The sequence below is a fragment of the Protopterus annectens genome, chromosome 1.part0 (assembly GCF_019279795.1).
Source record: "Protopterus annectens isolate FY-2018-M chromosome 1.part0, PAN1.0, whole genome shotgun sequence".
In the NCBI taxonomy this organism is placed as follows: Eukaryota; Metazoa; Chordata; order Ceratodontiformes; family Protopteridae; genus Protopterus; species Protopterus annectens.
Window position 1 is genome coordinate 7,161,196 of NC_056725.1, and position 21,145 is coordinate 7,182,340.

Genomic DNA, 21,145 nt, shown 5'->3' on the forward strand with positions numbered 1-21,145 from the left:
TAGCTTATACCATTCAGAAAATGTTTTTACAACTCTTAAACCATTTTTAACAGCCACTCAAAAGTATCAACATGAAAGCTCCTTAGCAAAGGCAGACCTTTACAAGAAGACTCATGATGACAACCCAGCTCATCACTCTGATCTTAGAATTAAAAATTACACATTTTTATGTACATTTGCATACTTTTGAAAAGAAGCAACAGTATCACATGAACCATACTAGTTAGACACCTAGTACTGGCAGCAAATTTATCTATATTGATGTTAGCTTCAAAATGAAACATCCAACAGCTTTACATACATACCCTACTGTGATATTAATGCAAATAAGAAAAAAAAATAATTTTCATAATCTGACATATAAACACACCATCATACGTATGCAACTGTACAGTACAGAAGGAATGTGTATCAGTACAAAGTTGATCTGCAATGTTTTCTGCTAACTTGTAATAATGCCATACAATGTATAATCCATGGTGCTCTGTGATAATATACCACATTTCATAAAGTACAATTTATGTAGGAATAATTATCTCTATAGCACTGCTCACGTAAATCTCCGCAAATTGAAGTGGTTTCACTTCTTTCCCTCACATGTTGACAGCTGTGGCACTAAGTCATGCAAACTTGCACTAGGCATAACAAAAACTATTAAAATATGCAAATTTTCAAAAAGTCATTACTTACCATAAATACTGATCTAAAGGAGTGCCTTCTTATGTACCTGCTATGGGTAAGGTTACCAGTCATCATTCCACGTTTCCAGACTGTTCAACAACTCCCCCATCCAATAATGCACCATGCAGCACTCCAGATCCTGGGCTAAAAGGAAAAAAGACAAATTTACCCTTTAGACATGGGACCACCTAGGCCAAAGTAGGGCCACTTGGGCTGGTTCATTACAGATAATGGCCCAATTCCCATAACTTTATTATGTAAACTAAATTCAAAACAGAATTGCATATGTTAAAAAAAGTGTTCACTACCTATTGTCAAAATACAGATCCTGGTGTTTCTTATTCAAAAGGAGTGGGTGTGTCTTCCATAGCTGCTGGGACATATTCTACACTGGGTGGACTATTGGCAATTGTACCCTTAATAACAGTGCCCCAAGTGGAAGATCTTTATCTGGAGATCACATCTAAATTATCACCGAAAGCTTTTACTGAACATTATAACGTGGCCACTGTATAAACCGTCATTAAGACATGCATTTTTAAAGAAATCTATGGAGGCAGGTATAGTTCTACTAGAATGAACCTTATGAAATATAAGCAATGGCGTATTTGAATAAGCATAACAAAATTTAATGCAGTGGGACAGCCATTCGGTGAAGGCAGTTTTGTATACCCTTTTGTTCCATAAACTTGGGATGAGAAGAAACAATCTCAGAATCTTTTCAGAATGACTTTTTCCTGTCCAAGTAGTACCTGAACTGAAAATGGGCATCATGCTTGTAACAAGTTAAGGATACCAAAAAAGTAGTAAAGTCATCAGGGACAAAAAATGACAAGGGATCTAAGCATCTAGAGTCAGCTTAAACATAAAACATGTCAATTCACCCTGAGCAGTTTTTCTGGTACTAGGCTAATGGGGTGAAAACAGAGTAATAACTGATTTGCTTCAGTAGAATGGACTGCTGGCAATTACCACAATTGGAGAAAACTGGTTGCAAACTGCATAAAATGCCTGTGTAAGATATTTATGATGCTCTTAACAGTGGGTTCTTTGTTGGTCTCAGCAAGAGCAGCTTCTATAGTAGATGAAGCAGAAGAAGGAATCTGAATCTAACAAGGCCAATAAGAATTGATGGGAATGACTCTGGCCTTGAGACGTTTTACCTTCTACATGAATTTCATGATCAGAGGAAATGGGGGTGAAGAACAGAGGAATCCATTTGGCCATCTGTGAGCTACAGCATCCATCAGGGTGTTACTGTTGAAGGGACAGGACAGAAGAAATCCTGGAATGCTGTGTTGGTCAGGGAAATGAACAAGTCACAACAGGGCTGCCCCACTTCCAAGAGATTTCTTCCCACTGGAGAAATGGAGGTACCACTCGTTGTGCATATGTAGGCATCTGCTCAGTCTGCCCACAACACTAGTCTCATTGAGAAAATTAACTGCAAACTGAAAACAGATCGTGCGTATGGCCCATTCCCACACTTTTAGATTTAAGGTCCTACTTACTTGTCAATGTACCATCCAAATGCCATTCTGTCTGTGTGGTCAGAACTTGACAACAGGGAGTCCTGGAAGGTTTGAAGGGTTAAAGGAGACTACTCCCATCTCAAATACACCAATATGTAGCAAGAGATATGTTAACATCCAGACACCCTGACCTGTCTGCTTGTCATAATGAAGCTTCGACTCCAAGTCTACAAATCAGTGGCAACTGCTGCCAAGGAGAAAGTGGAAAGCAATACCTAAAAGATAGGCTGTCAGTGTCCTTCTACCACAATAAATATCTTTTGCAGGATCAACATATGCACATCTCATACTCTATGAAGTCCACAAAAGAGCTCTCATATAAACATCTTGGCCTGAGTGTTCACAGATATGAACACTGCCATGGGACTTAACACCATACAAACAGAGAGGTAACTGTTGTAGAAGAATGCAAACCGTGGACCAGAGCATTTAAGCTTTGCCCACAGGAAGTCAGTCTACGTGACCGAGTGAATGTTTCAGTCTATAAACTTCAGGCACAGTGAGGACTGTAGCTATGGCAGCGCTATGTTCAAAGTTATCCAAAGGAATTAGAACAGACCCCTCAAACTCCTTTTTCAACTCCGGGTGGTTTATGGAAGCAGCAGTGAAGATCCCACTGTCAAATTATGGCAACATTTTGGTTCCCTGCAGCCACAAGTGCAGTGCGTCAATTAACAAGCATTTAGTAATCATCTTACTACTAGTACTTATCTTCTTACTGCTAAAGTGAGACCAAACAGAATGGTCAAAAAAATGAAAGTTATGTACTCAACACAGTGATTGAAGAATGGAAAAAGACAACACAGGTCAATGTATGGGTCTCGGATCAGACTTCAGCCACTTCTAAGTTTAGGATCTAGTACACAGCTCTTCACCCTATCCATAATTCCTGTATAAAGAGCCAGCTACCTCAGATTGACTTAGCCCGCCAAAAATAGAAATTTAGAAATATGAAGGTGTTCACAACCAAAATAACTATTTGACAAACACTGCCAGCATGTAAAGAGAGAGTAAAAGAGAAAAAGAACCTCCAAGAGCCAAAGCATGCTCAGCTAGAGTCATCTTGGAATGGCAATATGAGAAGAAAACTGCATATACAAAGAAGTAGGGAGATGGATGATGGGTGGGTACTTGAGGAAGGACAGAAACAGACAAAACAGATATATTGTTACAGCGAGTACATAACTTTCGTATCTGATGTTGGCTTTTCTATCTGTTCCTCAATGTATGGGACAGAGTCCCCAGCAATTAATTTTTTTTTTTTTTACTTGGTAAGTCTTATTGAAGGATGTTCCAGAACACAGCTGAACCCAAAGGAGGCTCTACACCTGAACTGCACATCTAATTTATAGTGTGAAATGAAGTTAATACCTTGTACCAGGTAACTGCAGTGCAAATGTCATCAATTAGTACACTAGAATAGAAGGCTGTAGATGAAGCTACAGACTGACCCACAAAGCTCTTTCCACTAGTAAGAAGTGACGCCTTTTTCTTGATAGAAAAATGAAATGCTTTGCGACAACCAGCACAACAGGGTGGCTATGCATACTGCTTTTGCCAGTTTGGCAGTATCAGAGTTTCTGAAGTTTTGTCTTATGCAAGTAAAAAATTAATGGACAATAAACATCTAACAAAAGTAAAGTATATTCACCCTTGTTCAAAAAATGTGAGCACAGTGGAAGATTTATGGACCGACTAATAGATGATTCAGAAGCCACCTTAAGAAAAAAGGAGGGGCTGGTTTTCTTCAGGGGCACCCTGTCTTTGAGAAAAATTAGGTAAGTAGGTTTTGAGGGCAATATGTGCAGCTCAGGAATTCTCTTGGCAGAAGTGACAGCCACCAGAAATAAGATCTTCCATGATAAAAACTTCAGATAAACCCTAGCAGCAGGTTCGAATGGGGGAGAAGTTGATGCTTGCAGTAAAACAGTAATGTCCCAAGGAGAAACTGGAGGATGTAGAACAGAAGTTCCATGAAGGAAAGCCTTGGATAATCTAAAAGATGCTATGGGCATAGGATTTTCAACCACATGGAAAGAGTATATTGCAAGTAACTACTTGGATGGTGGAGAAGCTGGCTCCAATCGAAAAAGATGGATGAGGAAATCCAAAATTGTTGGAAACGGAGCAAGTACAGGGTCAATATTTTTTGATTGACCAAATAGAAAACCTCCTCCATTTGCTCTTCTAAATTTCCTTAGTACAGTTTTTTTTGGAAGAGGACACATTGTGGACAACTGTAGGTGGAAACATGAACTATCTAACCATCACTAGAAATGGTGAAACCAAGTAGTTCTGATTGAGGAACTGTGTGTTCAAGTGAGGCAACCCAGATGGATCAGAGAAAGAGAGATAGTGAAGATCTGGATCTGAGCACAACACCCAGGGAAGCTGGACGGCAAAAGGAACATCGTGTGTATCCTCCAAACCTGGGTATGAGAAAGCAACCTAGACCTTCAATAGTAAACCTGCAATTTTACAGGCAAAAGGAGTTGATTCTGACAAAACTGTGTCAGAAGGATGAAGTACTAAAAGTAAGAGACAGCAAAGTGTTTGTGGAGAATGACTACTCATTGTACACCAGGCAGAAGAGGAATAAATTTATTCCATTATTCAGGGAATGTCGAGAAGCAGGCATGAAATTCAAACTGCTGTACCCAGCAATCTTCAAAATATTTTTCCCTCGAGGAACAAAATCATTTTTTGATGAAGTACAAGCTAAGGAAGAAATACAAAAGTTTGTCTAAGAAAAGGTGAGCTGTGAAGCAGAAGGAGATTCTCTTTCTTGTTTTTTTCTGGTAATACCACAGAGAGATTGTACCACTGAAACCGTTTCCAGTGTTTCAACTGAAAATGCTTGAGAGAAGGAGAAAAAAGCACAATAGTTTACTAGAAGAATCAAGAGTTTGTTGGAAATGAAGAAGATACAGGGTTTGGGAGATTGAGATGAACAGGAATACAACAAGGAAAATCTGAAAATACTGGAATTTCTTGGACTTTGTTAAACTAGTAGGGGACTCTAAAGCATATGTCCTACTTCACATCATTAATTTTTGGAAAAATACTCAGGAGAGGGGAAGAGGAGGGAGAAAGTTAACTATAAGTAAAACAATGTTTTCTTAACATTACTATTTAAATAGTGCATGATTTTCTTTGCATGTTATAACATATTTTTCAGTTATTTTAAGTGTAATGGGGATACTAATGTAAATAGCTGCTCCTGATTTTTCTTTTTTTTCTTTCTCCTTGCTCAGTTTTAAGAAATGTAGGCACTGCAATGTAAAAAAAGATTTGGTTAAAAGAGCATGACAAAAGACAAATTAGTGTGCTTTTTCCCATTCTTGCATAGTGGAATGACCGAGTTAAGGCCATTAACTTAATCTAGTTAACACATTTTAAGAGAAAGCAAATACATGAGAAAGAATCCTGAATATTATAAGGCTTTTTTTCCCTATTAAACAATTTTGTGTTTGGTTCTCATGTCTCTAACAGACAATCTGATAAAGAGAAATGGTTTGAAGAAAATGTTTTCTGAAAGCATTCAAGTGTTTTCCCAGTTGAAAGAGCTATAAGGCAAGAAAAAGCCAGACAGCACTTAAAACCAAAGGTTGTACTTTGTGTTTCAGCATGTATAACCTTTCTTTTACGTATCTCAAGTCTTTATGTATGACTGTCAGTTTGGAACATTTGTTCCTGTTAGGAGGGTAAAATGTAAAAATTTGAAGTAGTACATAGTTCTGTGTGTTATTATTAAGTTAATATGTTGTACGGGGGTACTGGGGGTGTATTTACATTTCTGTTTGAGGGTTTTCGATAAAACAAAAAGTTCTGCAAGATGTGACAGGCTCAAATGGAGATGACAAGAAATAACTGTATAAAAGATTAACCTGCCATAAAGTACATTCATGTAACACAAAAGCTGGATCTAGACATTTAACTAAAAAGTTGTTATACATAAAAGGTGGGAATAATAACTTTTCCAAGAATATGATGCTTTCTGTAATGTCTTTAAACGTTAATGATATCACAGATAAATACAAAAAAAAAAAAAAAGAGGAGTGAACTACATTAAAAAACATAGAGTGCAAATAGCTATACTACAGGAGATAGACTTGGAAAGAAGTAAACATGTGAATTTGATAAATAAATGTTTTCAGGATGGTTATTCAGAGCAACACCTGGGGCAAAGCAAACAGGAGTACTTATATTAACTGCAAGAAGAGCTCACATAGTGATAGAAGAGGATAAAAAAGACAATAGTGGTAGATTTGTAGTACTCAGGGGCTACTGGCAAGGGAGAAGGATTACACTTGCATGAATTTATATTCCATTGAAAAACTGCTACAACGGAGCTTAAGAAAATTCTGGGAAAAATAATCAGTTTTCAGCAAGGAATATTACTTATAGATGGGGGAATGGAATTTGATTTGCAACAGTGAATATGTACCTGGGGGGCCCATAAGGGAAAATACAACAAATGAGGGTAGATTTTTAAAGAAATTTATGGAAATAGTTGGCATGGAAGATGTGAATTCACTACTAGGATTTCAGAGTGAATTTACATATTATTCCCCAAGGCACAAAAACTGGGCTAGGACAGAGAATTTATATTTCACAGGAACATGCGCATTTAATTGAAGGTATTTATATGTACCAAACAACAATTTCAGATTATGCACCAATAACAACTAAAATAAAAATAAGTCACTGGCACTTTCCTAGCTATCTGTTGGGAAGACAGGAATTTAAGGAATGGGTAGTGGAAATTATTCAGGAGCTATTAGAAAAGTTAGACTTTTTTTGAAAATATAGCTAGGGAGTGGGAATAGGGTGGAAATAAAAGAAAGGGAGACATGGTTAATTAACAACAAAGAATTACTTAGAGGGACTGACAGATGTTAAAAGTATTGCAAAATAGGGGAAATCTCACAGAACAAGCAGCGTAGCAAATGCAGAATGTTGAACAGAATATAAGAGATTACCTTGAGCATGAGTTAGAAAGACTGCTGTTAACTGTTTTTGATAACTCTACAGCACAAAAACTTTTAGCATGACTCAGGCAACAGAAGCTAGAAAGGGCCGTCACAAAGCTTAGGACACCTATAACAAGGAAGAGATGAAGGAATTCTGCAAGAATATTACAAATATTTTGGAACTTTAATGAAAGTCTGTATAAAGCAGAGACATATGGAAATCAAGAAAAGATACAAATGGAAATGTTTATGGAAGAATTAAATATGCCAAGATTAGAGGCAGACAAGGCTCAATTACTAACAGTTAGGATAGGAGGAGATGAGATAAAAATGATGATGTATAGCCAATCTACAGGAAAGTCCCCAGGGAAAGATGGTACTCCTGTGGAAGTTTGAAAGCTAGCAAGGTAGAAACTGATCAAGATCTGGAAGGTTTTGTTTAACAGTATTTTAAGAGGAACAGAAGTACCAACATCCTGGAAGAAAGCAGTGGTAGCCGTAATACCCAAAGAGGCTAAAGATCCATCAGATCCAGCTTCATAAAGGCCCATTTCAATACTATCCATGATTATAAAATGTTTACCTCTATACTGGCTAAAAGAATGGAAAAAGTGATGCCAAAATTGATAGATACCGATCAATGTGGTTTTGTGGAGGGAAGTCAAACATTTGACAACATTAACAGAACACTGATGATCCAGAGAGAAACAGAATGTAATAAAATACCACTGTTGTTGGTGAGTCTTGATGCTGACAAAACATTTGACAAAGTAAGCTGGGACATTATGAGTAGAATAATTGAAGCATTTGCATTCCTGGATAAAATTACAAGGTTGATTGGGAGGATATACGAGGGATCAAAGGAGAAAATTAAAGTGGGTGGGATCCTCTCTAATTTCTGATTTTGAAGAGGAACGAGACAGGGGTGCCCTCTCTCCCTTTTGTGATTTGCATTATGTTTAGTGTGACGCCCCTGTACTGGTCCAGTAATCAAGGAGCCTCAATCCTCACCACTGGCAACAGCGAGGGATGTATACAATGGGAGGATGACAAGTACACACACAGTAAAGTACAATTTCCCTTAAGAACACAAAGAGATCACAGTCAGTCAGAGCTGGTTTCTCCCTCTTTCTCCAGATCCCCAACAAGACTCTCCACTGGCACAGTTACAGGGTTAAGATCTCAGCTGAGGGGTCAAGCCAAGACCTCCAGCACCCTCTCTGTCTAACCAGTGCTTCGTGTCCCTGCCCAAGTAGCTGACACACACACACACACACACACACACACACACACACACACACACACACACACACACACTTTGAGATTTTATTTATACTCACACACACACACACATTATATATATATATATATATATATATATATATATATATATATATATATATATATATATATATATATACACACACACATATATACACACACACACACACACACACACACACACACACACATGCCCACCCACCCACCCCTGGGGAAGGCTGGCACAGATTCACTAGCTATGCCTCCTTCTGCACAGACTACAAGGTAGTTATCACTGCCACTAACCCCTCCTTATCAGCTACATAAGGCCCTTAACAAAGGGTGACCAATCCTACTGTGTAATGTTACTATGTTACTATTATCCAAGTGTGACCAAGAGCAAGGCTATTTAGGAGTGGCCTGTACAGTGTCACCAAATACATATGCAAGTACTCTAACAGCTTAAACATGTCCCACAAATAGCCATAAAATAGGTTTAACTATATTTAATAATAAATAAAAGAACAAGACAATAAACAAAATACTAACTACAAAGTTCAAAATCACAGGAAATATTTTAAAACATTGCTGGACAGTCTCAAATAAATACAGAAAACATCTGCACTAAATTTTTACTATATTCCTGTCTATATCTAAGAGATACTATGCCCTAAATAAGTTACTTACAGAGCAAGACAAATGCCAAAGTGCTGATGATAGATGTTTCCAGGTCAAAGACAAGATACAAATGGAACAGTCTTTCTCAGAGAGTTCTTAAATTACTATCAAACATTACTGCTGGTCAGCTTGAATTATATCACTCTTTGTCACCTGCCTTCAGTTCCCAGGCTAACAGATACTAACAGAATTAACATCTCTGTGGGAGAAATAGATATCTCTCAAATGTGCAGCTGATAGGAAGTTAGATCTATAAAACACTTTACATTTTAAACATAGTAAATACTTCTCTCCAAGACAACAGAAAAATGTCTAGCTTTAGACATCTTGTCTTCTTGCTGTATTAACTAATTTTATATCAGATTGTAAAGCACTTAATTTCAACTTATTTTCTTGAAGTTTTGTAAGTTATTCCTCTACGTTCCAGCAAGGTATGCTGTGGTTACATTCTTGAAGCTCAGTAGATAACATACAGTTCTGTATAAATCATAGCAATATTCACAAATGACATAGAATTATTTACAAAATTCCAGCTAGCTGGGCTGGCAGCATCACATTTGGAACCATTGGCAAAGAAAATAAGGGACTCAGAAATTCAAAGATATAACTGGGATGGTAATCAAGAAAAGCTGACTGTATTTGCAGATGACATTATTTTATAGCTGACAAAACCAGAAAGGGACATTCCAGTGTTGTGGAACACATTGAGACAGTTTCAAAATTTTTTGGGATACAACATTAAAGAAGCTAAAACAACGGCAACAGCGGTAAATTATGTAACCACAAACAAATTGGTTCAGCAATATCCATATTTATGGGGACAAAATAAAATGAGGTATTTATAAGTATGGACTAAAAATGACTACTGTGTGGCAGATAAGGATTTGTTGGAAAAGCCTAAACAAAAGAGAATAAAATGGAAGCTCTGTTATATGGATATCGATAGTAAGATACAAGCAGTTAAAATGTTTTTCGCCACTTTAGTCTTGTACACAGGTCAGGCACATTTTTAACAACCAGAGGAGAAGTTGTGGATAGCAATTAATAAAGAGCTGAAGGATTTTATCTGGGGGGGGGGGGGGGCAGCAACAGTCAAGTGGAATAAACTTATTCTTCCAACAGAACAAGGCAGATTGGGATTATCTGATTTGAAGGGGTATTTCATAGCAACACAGTTAAGGCTCCTACACATAGCACAAGCAGAAAACTATAAGTGAAAGTGGAAAGAGATTATGATAAAACAGGGGGGAAGCTCAAGAAACAAGGACAGGACAGACTGGGATTTTGGATGCAGGCCTTCAAGGAGAACAATAATCCTACAGAATATTATATTCATAAAGTAGCAGAAAGTATTCTAAGAAGCAAGCCATGACAGGAATAGAGAAAGGAGATTTTGCCAATAAGGGTGACTGGAATTAGGGACACAGACAACAGGCAAGAGGGGGCTGGAATGTATTGGAGAAAACTGGCAACAGAACCAAAGTATTCAGAGCAAATAACTAGAGAGGGAAAGGTAACAGCATGGGAAGACACCAAAAACGTATCTGGACTGCAGGTTAGAAACTACCTATACTTTAATATCAATCCTTGATAGGGAAGGCAGACAGGAAGAAAGAAGGGGAGTGTCCTAAACGAAAGACCAGCACTGGTAGAGTTTTTAGTACAGTCTAGAACAGAAGTTGTCATTACGAAAAGAAAAATTAGTACAGCATATAAAATACTGCAATGATAACTACAGGAATCAATCAGAGGATGTTAGAAAGTATTAGGAAGACAGCTGGGATAAGCAATTCACAAAGAAACAATGGGGGATATAGGTATGTATGTCAATTATGCAAAAAAAGTCTGGAAGATTTAGTATCTTAGCTTAGAAGTTTTTACATAGGCATTTTTGTACCCCAGATAGATTCCAAAGAATTTTTCCTCATGCAGACAGCAAATGTTTTTGGTGTGATGGGGAAGAAAGAGGTAAATGGGAGCATACTTTCTGGAATTGTAACGAGTTGGCAGACTTTAAAGATTCAGACTGCTCTGTTGGGAGATGCTGGTTTAGGAAATTGGTGTAATTAAGGAAACTATTTTTTGAGCTATGATACAGAATCAGAATTGCCTAGACATAGTAAGGCCTTGCCAAGTCTAATTATTGGTGGCTGCCAAAAAAGGCATTACTAAAAAATGGAAATCAAAGTCTAAACCAACTTTACTAGAAGTAGCAAAGATGGTAATAGATAAAACAAGTGGAACTGAGATCTTTGGGAAACAGTAGGAGCCAATTATATAGGAAAGATGGGAATTATGGGATCAATACATGCAGGGGAAGAATGAGGTTTTAAATAAGGCAGGATTTGAATGAGCTATGTAATAGCCGACTGACTATGACTGAATAAGTCATAAGTGATGTAGAATGCTTGCAGCTACAGTTGTGTCAGCATGGTTTGCAATGTATAATGTTTGCAACTAAAATTGCATCAGTATGGTTTATTTTCATTTATATACATGTGATATGGTCTATGTGATAATTTAATAAAGATGTTTCTTGTTAAAGAGAGAGAAGTAGATGCCAAAGAGGAGCGGGCCTAGCACAGAGCCCTGAGGTACTTTGTTTATAACCAGTCCCTTGGTGGAGGTGGTCTGACCAAACCTGACTTCCTGGGCCCTATGAGCGAGCCAGCCAGCAATCCAATGAATTATGTAGGGATTTATGCCTAGTTCGGGTATCGTCAACAATGCCCGAGTTGGTTATTGTGTCAGATGCCTTGACCAGATCAAGGTAAGTGGTATGCATTATTTTACCCTCATCCATGGTGACGTTCTTAACAAAATTAACCAGGTTAAGTAGGCATGGCCTTCTCTTGAAGCCAAAATGGGAATGGCAACCTACAGACATCAGCCCATGTCCTTGTTGATAATTTCCAAGATAATTAATTCCATGGCTTTGCATATTTCACTTGTCAGAAAGATGGGTCTATACTTCCTGGGGTCAGTTGATGGTCTGCCTTTATGAGGAGGGATGACCACTGTGATCCTTCATTCACTTAATACATAACCTGTTTTGAGGCTGTAGTTGAACAGTGCCTCAAGTGATCCTGATAGATCATGTTTTAGACTATTCAAGAGGCAACCAGGGATATTGTCGGGGCCCAATGAGGCAGTTTTTTGCCTTTGCGAGTGCTGCCATAACCTGATCTCTTGCTAAATGTTTGGGGGGGTATGTCACAAGGGATTTTGCAAGATTAGCCAGGGGGATTAGAGGGTGAAGTTGGAGCTGAATTTGTTGGCTAGTAGATTTGCTGCATTTCCCTGATTTTTTTAATTTCTCCAAATCTTTTGGGTTTCTAATACCATTATGGGAATGGACCATATTCCTAAGTCAAAGTATAATTACAGTTCATGAAATTAGTATTGTTTCACTCTAATGTCAGCCAGAAATGCTCTTCGCAGCACCTGCAATGTGACCAGTAATGACTCCTCCTGCAATTCATATGGAGTTACAAGTACTGGTAACATATCTAAATATGACTCTAGATTATTTTTTTTATAAGGCCCATTGCTCCTACTACTATTGGGACTGTCTGGGTATCTTTCTTCCACACAGCTCTTGTTTCTGCCTGCAAATCCTGATATTTTATGACTTTGCGTCTCTCTGTACGCAAGGTGTGGCAATTTCAATTATCAATGCTACTTTTGTCTTCTTTTCATGGACCACTACATCCAGTTTTCTAGCATCTATCTTTTGAACTGTTGGAATGGATGATCCCATGTGATGTAACCTTCATCATTTTCTATGATGCTTTGTGGCTCATGTTTCCAGTGTTTACTTTAGTACCATAATGTTTGCACAATCCCCAGTGCAACAATCGTGCCACATTATTAGTATACAGTCCTTCTGCCATTAGTATGTCACAACCAGCAACGAGATGTGTGACTGTTTCCAGTTCGGTTTTACAAAATCTATATTTGTCTGTTTCTCCCACATGTTCAGTGGACTTTGTAAACAAACATGTACAAAGCCCACTATCTTGGGTTGCCAATATTAACCTTTCATCTCTTGGTTTGAATTTGCCTCTCCTTAATCATTCTTCCAGAAGTTTTATATACTTGCAACTATATTTATGCATTCTCCACACTTCTTGCCTTCTCATTTGGGTCCTTCACGTTATAGGTTCATAGGTGTGTACTAGGCTAAAGGCGCTAGAGTCTTTACAAGCCTAGCCCATAGGATTACCCCGGCATTGTGCCACTCTACCTTAGTTCCCAGTGCCTCTGTAGAGCCACTGGAGTGATCCCCGGGGCAAATGTTTTATTTCCCATCCACTCATCAAGATTTCTCTTGAAGAGGGCCAGTAAGGTGCTCTGTTTGACATGTATGGGAAGTCTATTCCATAGCATGGGCAGTCTCTGGGTTATGAACCTGTCCCTCCAGCATGTTCTGTTGATTGTGGTAAAGAGGTTGAGGTCTCTGGAGCATGTGGTGTGCAGGGATTGGGATTTCTTTATATGTATAATTTCTAACAGAGCTGGGTCAGACATGGCTTTGTAAGTCAAGCAGAGATCACCTCCAAGTAGGCAACATGAGACAGAGAATAGTTGGAATTTTTTGAGTCTGTCCATACAGGACAAGTATGTAAGGCCTAGGATCCTCTTTGTGAGGTACTTTTGCAGCCTCTCCAGTTGTTGCAGGCGTCTAGTGAAGTACATGCCAAATGGGACATTGCACTTGATGATTAGCCTAATGAAGGAAGAGTAGAGGGAGACAATGACCTCTTTCTTCCTGGATGCAAAACCCTTAGTAATGAGATGTGCCACATATTCCTCATTTTGTTTTTTTGCACATTTAGTTGCTGTCTGATTTTTATCTACTTCTGGTTTGATTTCCATTCCTGCTTGACGCCGATATGCTTCTGCTAGACTACGCAGAGAAGTCATCTTAGATTTATTCACCTCATGTTTCAAAACTTATGTTTGGTCTTGTGAGATCAGCAGATATGTGTGGAGTTCCACAATTGCACATCTATACATGTAATCAGTTTCAAATAGGCCCATCCCTCCTTCGGAATGGGGAATATATAATCTTGGTATGCACTGAATTTTATAAATCATTTGGTGAGCATGAAGCATCTTTCTTGTTTTCCTATCTAATCTAGTCAACACATTTTGGGGCCAGTCAGTCACTCCAAAACTGCAAGTTAGGACAGAAAGAGCAAATCGGTTTATAGCTTGGATTTTGTTCCTAGATGTCAACGCGGTTTTCAGTATTAATTTAAGTCTTCTGAAGTATTCATTACTAAGTTTTATTTGCATTTGTTCATGTTTTATTGTTGATCCTTCATCAGTTCCCAGATATTTATACACTCCCTCTTGCTCAAGTTCTTTTCTATCACATTCTTGTCCCAAACTGATGTTGTCCTGGTGCTGCAGTTTTCCTGCTTTAAAGGTTGTTTTTGCACACTTAACAAGACCAAACAACATTCTCACATAATCTGAAAAAGTTTTGACAACTTGCAGTTTTGCTTTCAGTTCCTTATCTGATGAGTTATACAGTTTTAAATCAAATTGACAAAGAGAAGATGAGAAGTCTTTACACTTTGTTTTCCAGGAGCAAAATTTCAGCCATGGCCTAAGCTGTTAAATAGACAGCTTAATGGGTTAAGGGCAAGGCAGAATAGCAGTGGTGACACAGTCACCCTGGAATACCTCCCTTTGAATTTTTATCCCTGGGATAACAATTTGTCTTTTACCATGGCTTAATTGCAAAGTGGTCTGCCACTGTTTCATAGTATAGTCAATCAGTGTAGGGTGTATCTTATACATTTTAAGCAGTCTTTTATCCATGAATATGGGATACTATCAAATGCTTTTTTCTAGTCAATCCATGCCATACTTCGATTCTTCCCCTTTTTACAGTTCTCCACTATGACTTTATTTAACAACAAATAATCCTTTGTTCCATATGACTTTCTTTTATTGCCCTTTTGTTCTACTGCCATAATTGAGTTTTCTTCTAAATGACTATAAACTCTGTTGGCATCAATTCCCATGTATGGTTTATACGTCATCAGAAGCCAAGTTATAGGTTGCAGGTTCACTATTAAATATGAGCACTGTTTTTTCCCATTAGCCAAGTTGGTGTTTGTTCAGGGTGTGCATATAAATAGTTCTTACTCATGGCTAAATCTTAATGCAAAGATGTTAATACTTTTAGCAAAAAGTTAGGTACTGCATCTGGGCCTGGGGTTTTCCAATTAATGGCTTTTTGTAACTTTGTTTCAATCTCTCTGGCTCTTACTTCATCCCATTTCATATCTTGTACCTTTAAACTTCTTCTTTCTTTTACTTCTTCTATCCAATTAGCATCTTTATGTTCCGCAGGATCTTCATACACACTTCTCCAAAATGTATCTAGTAATGACTTTTGGCTTTTCCCGGTTAGGGGTCGCCACAGCGGAACTCCAGTCCGCTAATGACTGGCAGTGGATTTTTACGGTGCCGAGTTGCCAGCCCAACGCCCCAACCTTCAAGGAAGGCACACCCATTTACACTCGTACCTACCTGCACGTCTTTAACGTCATTCAACTGTGGGGAGGACATGCAGACTCCACACAGAAGGCGCTCCAGCCGAGAATCGAACGGGAGAACCTCTTGCTGTGAGGCGACAGCTCTAACCACTGCACCACCCTTTTTTGGTGGTCTTTCAATTCCTTTTGTAAAAACAAAAAAGGTCCGGCACAAAAAGGGTGAAAGCTTAAAACTCCTTTATTAGGGTTGCTCCAAAAGCAAACAGTATACCGGTTTTGGCAACAGCCTTTCTCAGTGCTTAATAACAGCAAAAGTTGACAATCCCTTAAATAAAGAGCATCATTAGCATTCAATAATACCATTGGTTGGTTAAGAAATCTAGGACAACTCATTAAGGCCAGGTTTAAACAAACCCCCCAGCCGAATAATCCAACCAGATTCTTTATTATTTAATAACATGTGCCAACCAACTTTAGAAAAACATTGACCCTGGACCCTATCAATAACTGTAAATGTAAACCTGGCCATTTTGCGAATTAAAGTGTTATACAAAGCGTTTGTAGGTCTCCTGTTCCTGATCTCACTGAGGTGTTCGGAAATTCGAAGCCTCAAAGATCTGGACATCTGTCCTACATAAAACGCCGAACAGGAACAGGTAGCCAAATACACAAAACACTCAGTACTGCAATTGCCATAGCATAAAATGTCATAAACCTTAGGGGTGTTGGAACTAGTAAATGTCTTGGTTTTAAATATATGGGGGCATGCAGAACAATGTCCACAGGGTACACAACCCCTAACCTTGTTCCCAAATAAAGTGGATTGTTGTAATGTGGGCGGGACCTTACATTTATAATGACTGAAGTGAGACCCCAAAGTGGGTCCCCTGCGAAAGGATTGGTTACAACTTTTGGACGAAATATTCAAACCTTTAAACACATCATTAACCATCATTGGGACATTCTAAAAGCCAATGCTAAGCTTGATATCATTCCTTCTAAATGCTCATTTTCCTTTCATAGGGGACCCACTTTGGGGTCTCATTTCAGTCATTATAAACGTAAGGTCCCACCCACATTACAACAATCCACTTTATTTGGGAACAAGGTTAGGGGTTGTGTACCCTGTGGACATGGTTTTAAATATATGGGGGCATGCAGAACAAAGATTTTTACTAGTTCCAACACCCCTAAGGTTTATGACATTTTATGCTATGGCAATTACAGTACTGAGTGGATTGTATATTTTGGCTACCTGTTTGGCGTTTTATGTAGGACAGACGTCCAGATCTTTGAGGCTTCAAATTTCCAAACACCTCAGTGAGATCAGGAACAGGAGACCTACAAACGCTTTATATAAGCACACTTTAATTCACAAAACAGCCAGGTTTACATTTACGGTTATTGATAGGGTCCAGGGCCAATGTTTTTCTAAAGTTGGTTGGCACACGTTATTAAATAATAAAGAATCAGGCTGGATTATTCGGCTGCGGGGTTTGTTTAAACCTGGCCTTAAAGAGTTGTCATAGATTTCTTAACCAACCAATGGTATTCTTGAATGCTAATGATGCTCTTTATTTAAGGGATTGTTAACTTTTGCTGTTATTAAGCATGGAGGAAGGCTGTTGCCGAAACCAGTATCCTGTTTGCTTTTTGGAGCAACCCTAATAAAGGAGTTTTAAGCTATCACCCTTTTTGTGCTGGACCTTTTTTGTTTTTACAGTTATTGTTGTTGGTTTGGTCCGTGCACATCCGTACGTGCGGCTGTTGTGTATGCTTTCAATTCTTTTTACCTTGTTTCCCACTTTCTATAAAACTTTTTTTCTAATTTTTTTTTAATAAATATTTTTTAAAGACCCTGATCTGTGAAGGTGGTACCACTAACCACCAGTTCAGCATACCACTGTGCGTTAGCTTTAAGGTTCTGTACATAGCTGAAGAAAGCCTTGCAACTGCCTTTAGCCTGAGAGGTTATCCAGACCTCATAATTGGCTTTGTTAGACTGGATTAGTCCTCTTAGCTTCTTGTTTAGTTGAATCGCAGAGCTCTTTTCTTAATTGAAGTTGCTCCTTCTGATATTGTCCATGACTTTTTCTTTTGTTATATACACTGTTGAGGTAAGGATTCCACTGGTGGGGTTCATTTTTGATGTTTGTTTTGGGTTCACTTCTGGTAGGTACTGTGGTCTCTATGCAGCCATTTACATGTTTGTACAGGGTTTCTGTGAATAATTATGTACAGGAAGCTCTGGTCTTGAGTTAGGGGGATTCTTGAAGTTTAACAAACTGTCGCTTAACAGGATGTAGTTTGCCTTAGAATAGTTCACTATTACAGGTTTAGTTGGGTTTTCTGAGTTGATTTATTTTTATTTCAAAGGAAAAAGCTTTGTGATCTGACCTCAGCAGTGAGGATGAGGGAGGGGGAGCAATGCTTCCTCATGTTGTTAATGATCTTCTGCACTCATTTGTCTTGAATGATGGACATTCAGGTTGCTGGGTGCAGGGATAAGCCCCCCCCCCCCGACTGTCTCCAGCGTGAGACAATCAGGAAACCATTCATGACAGCTTGAAAAGCTTCCTCCAAAAAGGACCTCTGAAGTCATGGTTTTGCAGGCCACCAATGCCCTTTGGGCGATGTCCATTATAACAGTTTTCCCCTCTTCCTTGGGGACCTCTTTCTCCAGAGAATCAGATGCAAAGTCCTATAATTTACAAAACCAAATTCTCTTTCCTCCCTTCTGTTTTCTGAAGATACCTTGAGGGGTAGAGAATTTGATCCCAATGGAAGACAGGGATTTACCATCCTTCTCACTTCCTGAGAAAGTCTCCTTAACCTTGGGACCAAAAAGGGTTGATCCATTATATGGTGAATTGATGGACTTCTTGAAATGTTTTGCACAGTCATCCAGGTATGCCTTCTTATGGAAATATCTGTGTTGGTTACTCTAGATGCACCCTCTGTAGCATTACAGATAAGGTGCACAGGTGCAGTGGATAAGGACCATAGGATAGCAGACTGTGAATAAATGGATTTTCTTTGATTTCCAAACAGGGCCCCTGGGAGAGACTTGGAGAGTTTATTTATCAAATCCCTCTAGAAATGAGTGATGCGAGACAAATAACTAAGCACTCTCAACGAAAAAATAGAGGAGACAAACATGCTTCTCAAATCTGTCCAACGCATGTCATTCCCTATTTGGTGGATTGACAGGGGAACTTCTGCAAGGTCCTTCTTAGTGGCTGCCGCTACTACCATGGAATCTACAGCTGATCCCTTGCTAAAATAGGGAATTGTTTGTGAGCAACCAAAAATTTGTCGTTTTTTTGGGGGGGAACAGTCTCAGCTATGTCCAGTTTCTTCCATGCCCAGGAGGAGATCAAGTCTAACATCTCAGCAGCTAGGGGGACTAACCAAGTAGTACATGGTTCAGAACTGAAAGCCTCAAGAAAAAATGACTTCTGGAGAAGGCACTTGGGAGGACCAACCCCTTTTCTGCCCGAGAAGTTTCAGAGTCTCTCTGAACGAGATGTCCTCATGGGGGAGAGGGATAAGGTAGAATCTTCTCCCTCAAAGTCAGTGTCACTGATAGGGGAGCCCTCAGGGGAATCTAAGTGCGTCCTTTTTCACTTGTGCTTCCTGTGCACCTCTTCCATGGGTTGTTCAAGGAGAGGACTTAGAGACTGACAGTCTCTCTTAAGAGAACAGATTCAAGGCTCCCATGAAGTGACTGCCCAGATGGGACAAGTAGAGTAGGCTGCGGCCCATGGGAAATCCTATGGAGTGGCACTGGATGCATTTCCAAAAGGAAAGACCTCTCTCTCTAGGCTGAGAGACTACTCTCCTAAAAGGCTTGAACACCAAATTCACAGATCTAGGTAGCCTTGCTGTAGGAGCTGAAACTCCCGAAGGTGGCTAGACCCTAGATTCAATTCAGTTAGGATCCGAAGCTGAAGAATTATCAAGCACCAATGCTTTTAGAGGGAGAAAAGGATTCAAAGGCCTCAGATCTAATCCTGCCTTGTCGGATTCCACACCAATGGTTCAACTCTAATGGATCTGACAGGGTTGGTGCCAACTTTGTCACAGAATTCATTGGAGTCCAGAAAGCATGGAGTCTTGACTCCGATGCATATATGCTCTAGGCAAGAGTTGGATCCAATGGCTCTGATCAGACTGGTCAGATCAGAGAAGGAGCCATTAAAGAGTGAGAGGGAAGAAGTGGTTCCACTAGATCCAACAGCAGTCAAAGTCTGAAGGATCCTCAACTGAATTTGGGTCTTAAGGAGTCTCATCATTCTGCCCACATTAACTTCAGTGAGGCTCAGAGTTGACCTAGCTGACCTAGAGGTAGTAGTAGAAGGTGGTCCAGAGTGATAATGAGGTCTGTCCTTTAATACTGGAAACCAATGCCTTGGAGAGATATTTTCAGAAAAGAATGTAGGAGGTGTATAGGATCCAATAACTAATTGAGTCCAAGGAGTGTTGGCTCCAAAGATCTAGACATTTTCAGTGCCAGAGCCAGCACAGGAGTCAGATCCAGTGTCCGTTTCACAGCAGATTTTGACTTTTTTGTCTTAATCCCTTTGCTTCTCTTTAGCTCTGTCAGACTCTTTTTTAATAGAGAACGAGAAGAGAAAGAAGCAGCAGCAAACTTCCCCGATCCAGAAGGGGGAGGGTTCCTCCTATAGAACGTTGAAGGAGCCTTGTTACAATAAGCTGGTTTCTTTTTTCACTTTTGGCCCACTGACCAAAAGCCTCACAGATGGAGCAGAAGATGTCCAAGTGCAAAGACCCTGTGATGATCGGAGGCATTGCCAGCCATGCCAGAAGTGGGACAGTGGATATGTAACATATGCCAGTAAAGATAGCTGGAATTTTGTAAATAATTATATCTCATTTCTGTATCAAACTGATTTGTACAGATGCTAGTGCTAATAATGTATTTGTGAGGTTTGCTGGTTTGCTCGTTTTAAAATGTATCAACAGTGCACCCTGCTGGGAGAGAAATATGTGCATGTATTAATGTAATTAAATTAAATGTGCATACTTTAACAGGATATATTGGAAGGGAAGATGTTAATCCACCTGACTTTGAAAAATATTCTAATTACTTTATGGATTAAGCCATAAAGGTGTTATCCCACAGTTCTGAAGGGAGCCAGCAATGCAATGTCTGTACTAGAGAATAAGTTGCAACTGCTGTAGAAGAGTGGACTGGATTTATGACTTCCAGCAGTGGCACCACATCTATGTGTATGGTAATGCATAGGTGCTAAACCCTGACAACTTCTGGCAGTGGGGTTGTATGGGAACTAGAAGTTAGATGACCGGATGTATGTGATGTCATTTTGGACAGAAATAACGTTTTAATACTAGAGGAGACTGAAGTCGCAGGAGCATTCTCTGTTCTGTCTGGGATCTGTCAAGGTCCACTCTCACCTATCTTGCCTTGCTATATTCAATAAGTAGAAACAGAAATTATTTTAGTCAATCAGAAACAGATAGT

The 21,145-nt window shown here is 39.2% G+C and overlaps 1 protein-coding gene across 1 annotated transcript in view; it reads right to left on the bottom strand.

The window, feature by feature from the left end:
- Nucleotides 1–21,145, bottom strand: part of LOC122807413 (zinc finger and BTB domain-containing protein 1-like) — a 423,690-nt gene that overhangs the window by 258,345 nt on the left and 144,200 nt on the right. Inside the window, exon 2 of the mRNA XM_044078440.1 lies at nucleotides 691–825. The gene's annotated coding sequence lies outside the window, so the exon portion shown is untranslated. The remainder of the gene's footprint in view (nucleotides 1–690; nucleotides 826–21,145) is intronic.